General features: G+C 41.9%; 1 pseudogene; it reads left to right on the top strand.

The window, feature by feature from the left end:
* Window positions 1-7711: 7711 nt before the first annotated feature.
* Window positions 7712-9617, top strand: LOC148477904 (uncharacterized; annotated as a pseudogene).
* The last annotated feature ends 1282 nt before the right edge of the window (window positions 9618-10899 follow it).

Genomic DNA, 10899 nt, shown 5'->3' with positions numbered 1-10899 from the left:
AGTTCACTATACCTGCCTATTATGTGGAATGGGACTGCAGTATATCTTTTTGTACATACATAAAAAAAAAAAAATATTGGGGGACCCCTATTTGGGAACAAACTTGGGGGTACCACATATGGCTGTTATAATATGTCATTGTTTATATTGTTCTTTATTTACTATGTTGGGGCTCTGGACCCCACAAGGGTAACCTAGAGTCAATAGGGAAAGAAAGGAGTGAATAAAGCAGTGGGGAACCAGCAGCAGGTCACATGACAGAACCGGCTGCAGCCAGCAGCTGGTGGCTTAGTTGGACTCATACCGACATTAATATGCACAATTGCGCTGTTAACTAGTCGCATATTAGCGAATGCATAAGACTTTGTATGAAACCGCTGTTTTTATTAAGCTTTGTGCGCACGCATCTGCCCCAAGTTAACTAGCATCCTTATATCAAACCCCGCATACTCACACACTACATATTCACATATAAGGTTTAATAAGCTTTAAAGTATAAGATTTAAGTTGGTTCAGTTAGTTTAAATGCTGTGAAATAAAGATATTTGATAACTAAGGTTTTATACATGCTAAGAAAGCCGTGTTTGGGTTCGTACTGATGCATACTCTTTCAACAGAATTCCGGTACTATCGGTGTGGAGATTGCATCATGCATTCTCAACTTATGGACCGCAGAATCTACAAGCAACAAAATGTATATTTTATGAACAACTGTTAGGATGCAGCATGGGGGGGTGGGAGGGAAAAGACCACCAGTTGTTAGAGGCTGGGTGAGTCTATTTGAACCAGCCTGTTAAACGCTCTGTAACAGATGCTTCTCCCCTGGGAACCAATGGCATAAGCAAGAAACTTCTCTATTGTCCTGTCTATTCTGGGGGGTTAAAAACATGTGTGCTCAAACACTGGGTCTTTAGTCTTCTTGCTGAATGCTGATTGATGGAGGTTTTCTTTCTGAATGCCGGGATCTCATCCAGAGGCCCTGCGTATGTATACTGTACTTGGGTCTGTATAATTCCTTTGTGCTAAATTGTACACAGATCATAGCATGTAACTGACTGTACTTTTACTTGAATAATACTTTGTGCTTTAGAACCACATGCTCTAAGTCTGGAGTCTCTATTTACTGTATGACTGCATACGCAAATTATGCGTCATCCTTAGAGGTTTATAGGTAGGATTTTAGAAGGTACAGGCAGGGGTATATAGAGGTTCAATTTTAATTTCGTCAGATGGGGGCTCATCGAGTGAAGTAACTTATCTACTCACATGGCACATACGGCTATCGATATCTCAGCAAAGGGTGGAGTGACTACATACAGGGTTTTCCTGTAACCGCTTTGTGCTGAAAAATCGCTATCCGTTTTCATGTGAGCAAAGGAAGCTGACTAGAATCCAGGGCCAAGAAAGGAAAAAGTTTGCTTTCCTTTGTTGATAGAACCTAACGTTTAAAAGGGGTGCCGCAGTATTGAGTACGCGGCTGAGTCTCAGTTTTGTGCACAGTAAAAGACGCACTTTTGCATACGCAGCTAAACAGTCATTATACGGTTGTGTGGTAGTCGCATTATTTTGTATGTGGCTGGTCTCACAATAGAGTATACGTACTTCCGGTTGTGCTGCCATGGTGTTTAAACAAAGCCATTGAGGTTTACATTTTTCAATTGTTAGCAATATCTGGGTTAACGTTTATTTTTCTGCGCAGGAAAAAGTGTGTAACAGTGAGTATGTGTTGGACAGTTAAGGGTATCGTGTGATCCTTAAGGGCTAGGTGCAAGGGTTAGTCTAGCCACTCGGTAAGTAGCTTTACCGTTCTATACACAGTAGCAGGTGTACATGTTGTCTTTGTTGCAGAGAGGTGCGTGGGAGTGGCCGACATATAAACTCCCATAGGTGTGGAAGTTGCCTTACTAAATCTTATCCCGGTGTGGAAGTTGCCTTTTTCAAATCTTATCCAGGTGTGTGGGCGCCGCCGACTTAAATCGTCCACAGGTAAGTGAAAGTATCTTGATTGTCTTTCACCAGTTTAAATCTTTATTGAAAAACGTAGGATTTTGTCTCAGTATGGGAGCCATGCAAACAGTAGAGATGTTAGACAATGATGTGCTGCTAATGGAGGCGCCGATCGGATCGGCCCGTCGTATTATGCATACTAAGTTCGGTACTTATGCAATAAGGTATTGTGATGTATGGTTTAAAATGACGATGAAGAGTGTTAGACCGTTTCCCAGAATTGGTAGTTTTGATAAGGATGTATTAGATAATGTCCGGGATCACATCAGTTTGATGCGCTCCCGAGAGAAAAAGGTCAAATATTGTGACTGTTTAAAATTGTGGCAGCATGAAGGGGATGCGTGGCTTAAAAATGTGCAAACGACGCAAACTAGCATCGCAAGCGCATTGCCAGCAAATACATCCGCGACGCTAAATTGCAATACGGGCGAGCCGCAAAATGGCGCGCATGTGCGGTAAGGTAGCATTGTGGAGAGTATTGCTAGCAGTTCACGCTCACCTCCCCACCTTATGTGGATGGAGGTGCAAGTACAGTTACCAAAAATACTCATAAAAATGTAACAAGCAATTTGTACCCTCTCTTAAGCAACCATAAAGAAAATGTTTATGATGTGGATGATGAGCCTGTTGTAATGTCTGCCATTTCCCATGCTGTGCAAATGATAGATGCTGCATCACCACAATCACGGGTGGTGCCGCCATCTTCATCGGTAACAGCAAGGGAAGTGTTAACACACGCTGCACCCGTAGAGGAAGTTGTTAATACCATATGTAGCAGCAGCAGATTAAACCCCCAGCCAGGTAACCAGGTCAGAGGTAGCAACGCTACCGGTCTGCATTCCATTCGGACGATAACTGTTCCGAATCGAAATGCAGATGCGAATGGTGTAGTGCCCACAAGGGAAATGGTATGCATTGTCCTTGGACAAGAGCAGAACTAAATTCCATCATAAATGCTTTCCCCGATCCAAAAAAGGAACTAGCCAAATGTCAAAGATTTTTGAGAAATTTGTGTAGTTCACATGAGCCAACTAATAAAGATTGGCGTGTGGTGTTAAGGGCCTGTCTGCCACGCAATACCGACGTGACAAAATTTATCACGGATTGTGTATTGGATGGTGACGTTCCCTTAACAGACCAAGTAAACCAAGGTAACATTTCCCGGATTGTAACTTAATTGGGTATATATTTTCCAGTAGTAGTTAACTGGAACAAAATTTTCACAATTAAGCAAAAGGAGAGTGAATCTGCAGAGGATTATTGCGATCGGGCTCTGCAGGCTATCACCCAGTACACTGGGATAGAAGATATTAAAGATAGCACTCACCACAGGGGAATGATAGTCACGGTACTCATGGACGGTCTGAAAGACGACTCAAAAGACTCGGGTTCAGACCTCACAACCTGGCAGGAGGGGAGTCACAATAGATAACCTCATAGAGTCTGCCATAGAACATGATAAAAATATCACAAAGAAGAGAGAGACCCAGAGCGAAAAACTAATGGTTGTCAGTATCCAAGCTCTGGAAGGAATGACAATAACATCACAGCCAACCGACATACCTGCTCCCACACACACACCTGCACCTGAACAATTACACGTCCTCACCAATCCCACACCACAGCAAACACATCCTTACCCCACATACCATACACAACTACAGGCCTTATACTACCCACAAACTTCATACCTCCCACAATACCCTTATCCTTCACATCCTTACCCATACCCACCATCTTTCCCTCTTGCTCAAATCCCACAACAATCTTTTCATCCACCCCGTTCAAAATTATGTTTTAACTGTCACCAAGTGGGACACATAAGTAAGAACTGCAAAGTGAAGAACACCACACAGGAACACGAGTTTCCCATGGGTTCACAGGTAACCCCAGTATCTTCTCCCAGGCCTTATATGACTGTTTACAATCTTTTCAACCTATCAATGGATCTGTTCTAATGTAAAATGTGGACGATTTATTGTTGTATTTTAGGTCATGTTTAAATGATATTAAACTGCTGTGCTTTATCTCCCACTCATAGGACACAAGGTTGCTAAGGATAAACGGCAGCCATGCCAGGCTAAGGTCGACTACTCGGAATACTATCCAACCCAGTGGCACAGGCATTATTTAGAGCAGTAGCTATTAATAACAAGATTTAATTGCAAGAACCTGTATGCAGATACTATATTCCTAGAATTATTAAAAATGATAGGGGGACTTATTTTACAGGTGACGTTTCCAAGAACATGTGTAAGGTCATGGGTAACAACACTAAGATTATCCCAGACTGTCTTTACCATTATTTGCCCCCCTTTGAGATACTGTTCAAACAGGCAGCCTCATGTGAAAATATGATAATGAGGTTACTGTGCAGGGTCTCACGAAGATGAATGAGAATAACCAAAATTGAAAGTGTTATTAACTAACATGTCTAATGCAAACTGTCATGATGTCAAATCTGGAGAATTTGTTATGATCCAAATTTTTTTTAGCTCAGGTTATGTGACTGATCGGTGGAAAGGTCCGTATCTGACGATACAACATCCTCAAAGGGTGGCCGAGGAAGATACGTGGGTCCATTCCACTCACTATAGGGAGGTTAACCAACCGGTGGAGATACAAGGCGGAGACAAGGCCGATAACGTGGACCTGTCGATTGCGAGCATGTGCCAGAAGGATTAAAAAGGTGATGGTGAGATATCTGAGCTAAAGAAATGTGTAGATCAGTGCTTCCAGCAATGGAGTGGTCTGCTGTGGTCATCCTAGTTCTTTTTTTTTCCAGAGTTTTTGTCGTGATGATCTGTTTGGGGATACTCAGTGTCTGTGATGGAGGACCGATTGAGGAAATGGGCGCTGATGGCAGTGCTGATGGTGATGGAGTGGAGTCAGGAGGAGTGCAATGCCAATCAGGGGAGTGTCTGACCAATTTTAGTATTGTAATTGTTATGTTATTTGGGAAGAATACTTCCAGAAGTTATGACCCTCACACATGTTGAAATGCTTGGTATACATAAAAACACACCATCACCATATCTTCACACGCAATATGAACACAGAGGCAAGAGATATATGATACCTGGTGATGTGCATAAAGCCACTCAGTTAATTAGTGAGACAACTGGCTTTCAAGTTTTAGTCGCACTGGATCCCACCAGAATTGCTCGGGGTACATTAAATTTTAGATATATTCAGGAACTTGCTAAATTGATAGATAATATCACCGAGATGTACGATGACACATTCAGGTAAACAGGGAGATAATTGCAAGCGTACAAGAAAGAACTGGTGCAACACAGGCTAGTGTTGAATTATTTAACTGCTGTTACTGGAGGGTATTGCGTAACATTAGCCACCCAATTTGGAGTAAAATGTTGCTCCTATGTCACCAATGATACCAGCGACCCTAAGAAGGTGATAGATCGGAGGATGGATGAAATTCTGCAGCTAAAATGGGAGTTTCGTAAGAACCATAATGCTTCAGTGGCTGAAGTAGGGGAAAAGACAGAAGGATGGGTCCAGGAAGTGATCGCCAGCATAGGCAAATTCTTAATCCTTATACTGATTGTCATCATAAAAATTGGCATATGTGTCCGGTGTGTTCCTATTGTGTTGAAGTGTGGAAAATTTAAAAATAGAGTAAAACGAAAGAATGAAATCATGATGGTGGCCAGTATGAATACCGAGGTAAATACAGAACTGCATTACAACCCTTAGCTAGGAAATACCATAATTTAATGTATTATATTTAGCCATGCATAAAAATGTATTATTGAAATGTTACTTTTAAAACACCTCGGATAATGTAAAGTCTAAATTCCCCTTGAAGACTGCTTTTATAAGACTGGTGCATCCCCATACCTTTCACATGATCTTCCAAGATCCGCGGTGTGCGTATAATAGTAGTTTTATGTCCCCACTCAGAGACACATTATTGACGGATTAAGAACCACCTTGCGCCATCCCATAATAACACTAAATAATATATAAATGTAAGCCTAAATTAAATTTTAAGATCAGATTGTGATAGCATGTTGTTTGCTATCAAAGGGTGGACTGTCAAAACTGGATTATTGGCTGAGACAAGATCAGTTTAAAATTGAATCGCAGAGACACCATCTTGCGACTGGCCGCAAGACACCATTTTGCGAAATGGCCGCCTAAGCGACATTTTAGATAAATTCACACTTTAGTACATGTGGCGATAATACTATTAGCATCATGCGAATGCATCTGTGACCATCACCATAGGTTACGGTGATTCACCAAAAGCCTATTTCATTACTTTACGTATTATAAAGGATATATATTTCAGAAATGGCTTTACAGTATGCCAAAATTGCATTAGCTGAATAGAGCAAATGGCCAAGTGACAACTAGCTTGTGTAGATAAGCTTCCTGGAATAACGTCTGCTCCCACTCCAGGTGGTCCGGCTAGAATACACACCTTACATTAGCAGGCTTCCTGCAATGACATGATTTCAAAGACTAGAGTGTCATCTTAGGTCTGTCTCTTGTAACTGGGCTATTTGCATTCACACAAGAGACTGGGAGAAGAAAGAGTTTTTCTTTTAAAGCCTGGGACAGGTGGGGGGCTGCTGACAGAGGGGGCATGTGGAACTATCAGGCTCAGCATGTCACACTGCTGGATGTTCACTTAGCGAGATTTAAGTGCATCATTCCTCATACACACATTAATACGCATAATTGCGCTGTTAACTAGTCACATATCAGCGAATGCAATAGACTTTGTATGAAACCACTGTTTTTATTAAGCTTTGTGCGCACGCATCTGCCCCAAGTTAACTAGCGTCCTTATATAAAACCCCGCATACTCACACACTACATATTCACACATAAGGTTTAATAAGCTTTAAAGTATAAGATTTAAGTTGGTTCAGTTAGTTTAAATGCTGTGAAATAAAGATATTTGATAACTAAGGTTTCATACATGCTAAGAAAGCCGTGTTTGGGTTCGTACTGATGCATACTCTTTCAACAGAATTCTGGTACTATCGGTGTGGAGATCGCATCATGCATTCTCAACTTATGGACCGCAGAAACTACAAGCAACAAAATGTATATTTTATGAACAACTGTTAGGATGCAGCATGGGGGGCGGGAGGGAAAAGACCACCAGTTGTTAGAGGCTGGGTGAGTCTATTTGAACCAGCCTGTTAAACGCTCTGTAACAGATGCTTCTCCCCTGGGAACCAATGGCATAAGCAAGAAACTTCTCTATTGTCCTGTCTATTCTGGGGGGGTATAAACATGTGTGCTCAAACACTGGGTCTTTAGTCTTCTTGCTGAATGCTGATTGATGGAGGTTTTCTTTCTGAATGCCAGGATCTGGTCCAGAGGCGCTGCATATGTATACTGTACTTGGGTCTGTATAATTCCTCTGCGCTAAATTGTACACAGATCATAGCGTGTAACTGACTGTACTTTTACTTGAATAATACTTTGTGCTTTGGAACCACATGTTCTAAGTCTGGAGTCTCTATTTACTGTATGACTGCGTACGCAAATTAAGCGTCATCCTTAGAGGTTTATAGGTAGGATTTTAGAAGGTACAGGTAGGGGTATATAGAGGTTCAATTTTAATATTGTCAACTTGTTATATAGAGGTAGCAAAGTTTAATAGAAGAGGAAGCTAATGTGTCTGAAACTACAATTTAAAATATTATCCCGGGCAACGGACAAGATGTCACAGGATCAGCACACTTTGGGAGACTCAACCCATCAGAGTACCGTCGTGACTCAATTAAATCCCATAACCCTACCTTACAACTTTGGGGCTCCATGGCTCCCAATATATACAGGAGATGATCAAGATTCGGACGGAAACTCCTTGAGCGAATTCAAGAATAAAATGAGAAGTATGTTTCGCTTGTATCCACTGACAGAAAATCAACAGGTGGAGATTCTCATTGGACAGTTAAAAGGGTCAGCCCTACGAGAAGTCACCTTCTGGCCTCAGGAAAAACGGCAAAACATCAATCAGATCTTGCAACGGCTAGCTGATACATTTGACATCAGTACTGTGTCCGAACTGAAGATTAAGTTCTATGCCAGAAAGCAACAACCGGGAGAATCCTTACGTAACTACGCTTTAAGTCTTCAAGAGGCCTTGCAGAGGATACAGGCCATAGATACGGCTGAAGTAAGAAACATAGATGAAATGTTAATTAATCAATTTATTGAAGGGTCTAAAAGAGAAAGCATTAAGAGCCAGTTACGTCTATTAAGGCTGCAGCTTTCTAGGAGTCCTTTTCTGGATTTTAAGGAGGCGGCCATCAAGGTGGAAGGTTCTCATTGGAATAATGAAGTGACGTTCCCTGAGATGCCCGGTTTTCAGGAGGAGAATCGAGACTCCAAGATGGGAAATCCCTCTAGTATGAAAGAAATGGCTACCCAAACTAATTCAGCATCAGCCCCTGACCCCTTACAAAAATTTAAAATACAAGTGGAAGAATTGACCCTGGAGTTGGCGGAAATGTGTAAGGTATTTAAGAATTTCACCAAAAATGCCACAGAACCAAGAGAAGTTACCTGGCGAACAGAAAGAACAATGGCCCCTAATGACTGGTGGGAACCTCCTCAGAGGAATGGGAGGAGAGTGACTGATCATTTTGATTCACAACCATCTGCAGCCAATGTTAAATCAGCCATCGCAAGAAGAATTTCAGGCAAAGTCATATGGTTCCATGTGCGACGAGGCTATGGATTTGTAAAAAGGAATGTTACCAAGGAAGATGTGTTTGTACATTATACGGCTATCAAGAAAAACAACCCTAGGAAGTACCTCTGTAGTCTGGAAGATGGAGAGACTGTAGAATTTGATATCGTCAATGAGGAGAAAGGTCTACAGGCAGCAAATGTTACTGGTTCTGGTGGTATTCCAGTTCAAGGCAGCAGATATGCAGCAGATCGGATGTGTTATTGGCGCTATTCAAGTTGCAGAGGTTCTCCACATAATTACCAGCATAACTACCAATTCCACGGATATGGAAAGGAGCCTGAAGAAGCGGAAAGTGTGGCAAAAAGAATAAATTCACAACAGCCTCATCAGACACATCGCTACCCACCATATTATTTACAGAGGCCATATGGATGCAGACTACAAAATCTTGATAACCAAGTGAAGAGTGAACTATTAGAAAGAACAGATGAACAAATTGTGGAAGAACGGAGTGAGAAAGCGCAGCAGAGCCAGCAGGATGTACTCAGGCCACAACTTCCTCCAGAGTCAGTATATGAGAGTAAGCCTGTAGTGGAGAACATTGATTCCAGTAAGGCCTATCTCAATCAGGCAGATTCAAATGCCGTTGATTGGGAAAGAGACACTGAAGAAGAGATTCACGCGCTTGTGGCAGAAAGGATTGGGACTCCCTAAACCCAATTGCCCAGTTTCAGTTATATTGAAGTCCAAATCTAACATTCCTGCAGATACCCCTAGTGTAGCTAAAGCGGCCGTGACGTATCTTTTTCCAGAGTGGCATCGCCCAGACTGTGAGTACACAACAGTAGACTCTAAAAAGGTAGTCTCAATTTTGCAACAGGCATTGAGAAAATCTGGAAAGAGGAATAAGGGTGCTAAAGTTTTCTAAACTATCCTGGTAATTGTAACTAATTGTGATCTACTTTGTGCAATGGAAGAATGTACTTAAAGTATGTGTAACAATGTAAAGTCTAAAATGTTGAAGCAATTACTAGAGGTTTAAGATGCGTGAGGACACGCATGTTTTAGTGGGGAGGTATGTGGTACCCCAGATACTAGGAGTACCACTTATAGTAGTGTGCCCTTGTATAGATGTTAAAACATATATTAGAATTGTATATACTGTAAGTACGGTACTATGGCTGTTATAATATGTCATTGTTTATATTGTTCTTTATTTACTATGTTGGGGCTCTGGACCCCACAAGGGTAACCTAGAGCCAATAGGGAAAGAGAGGAGTGAATAAAGCAGTGGGGAACCAGCAGCAGGTCACATGACAAAACCGGCTGGAGCCAGCAGCAGGTGGCTGAGGTGGACAGTTAGGGCAGTTACAGGGGGTCCTGAGGAGGCTGTCAGATGGAGAGGGGCTGCGCAGCTTTACTTACCACTGTCCAGTAATCGCTGATCGTGACCGGGACGCAGAGTAACGCTAATAATTGGTATGGTGATCTGAAATCTTTGGACCAGTGACCCAGACTGACGGTCTTTTGCTGCGGATGCTGAGAGGTGGAGGCAGATCGAGGCGGCTACCATCAGACAACGCCTTGCACACTACCCAGTGTACCCAAACATACCCGGAGACCGAGGGTGGTTCCCGGTGAGCAACACTGAAGGAGATGGGTAAGCAGGAGGAGTATCTCCCTGATCCCTCACCGAGACATACATACCCATTATAGTACTCTGAGGAAAAGTAATTACCCTATCAGACGGCACAGGAATAACGCTATCTACATATAGATAATTACTGTACAATATAGCTGCTGCCAGTTACAGAGACTAGTCATCTTATCTTATATGGAGCTAACCAGTACATTGTGTTCAGGAGAGAAGTGGGGTTCTTCATATGCCTTAGAAAAGGATATATTCACTAAGCAGCGGTAACCCCATAGATGCAAGGAGGAAGGAGATCCACCACAGATACATTATATACTAATTGAACTTTGGAGTAACAGTTCAAGAGTCATTTGGTTGCTAATGTCACTATCTTACCTAAAGTATCCAGTTGTATTACTAAATGGACAAAATGTTGCAGAACTTGTTATATAGAGGTAGCAAAGTTTAATAGAAGAGGAAGCTAATGTGTCTGAAACTACAATTTAAAATATTATCCCGGGCAATGGAAAATAACTATAGTACAAGAATAATTGACTTAAAATCAGGATATAATTCC

The sequence above is a fragment of the Taudactylus pleione genome, unplaced genomic scaffold (genome assembly GCF_031769625.1).
Source record: "Taudactylus pleione unplaced genomic scaffold, aTauple2 ptg000683l, whole genome shotgun sequence".
Lineage (NCBI taxonomy): Eukaryota > Metazoa > Chordata > Amphibia > Anura > Myobatrachidae > Taudactylus > Taudactylus pleione.
This window is presented reverse-complemented; position numbering and strand designations above follow the sequence as displayed.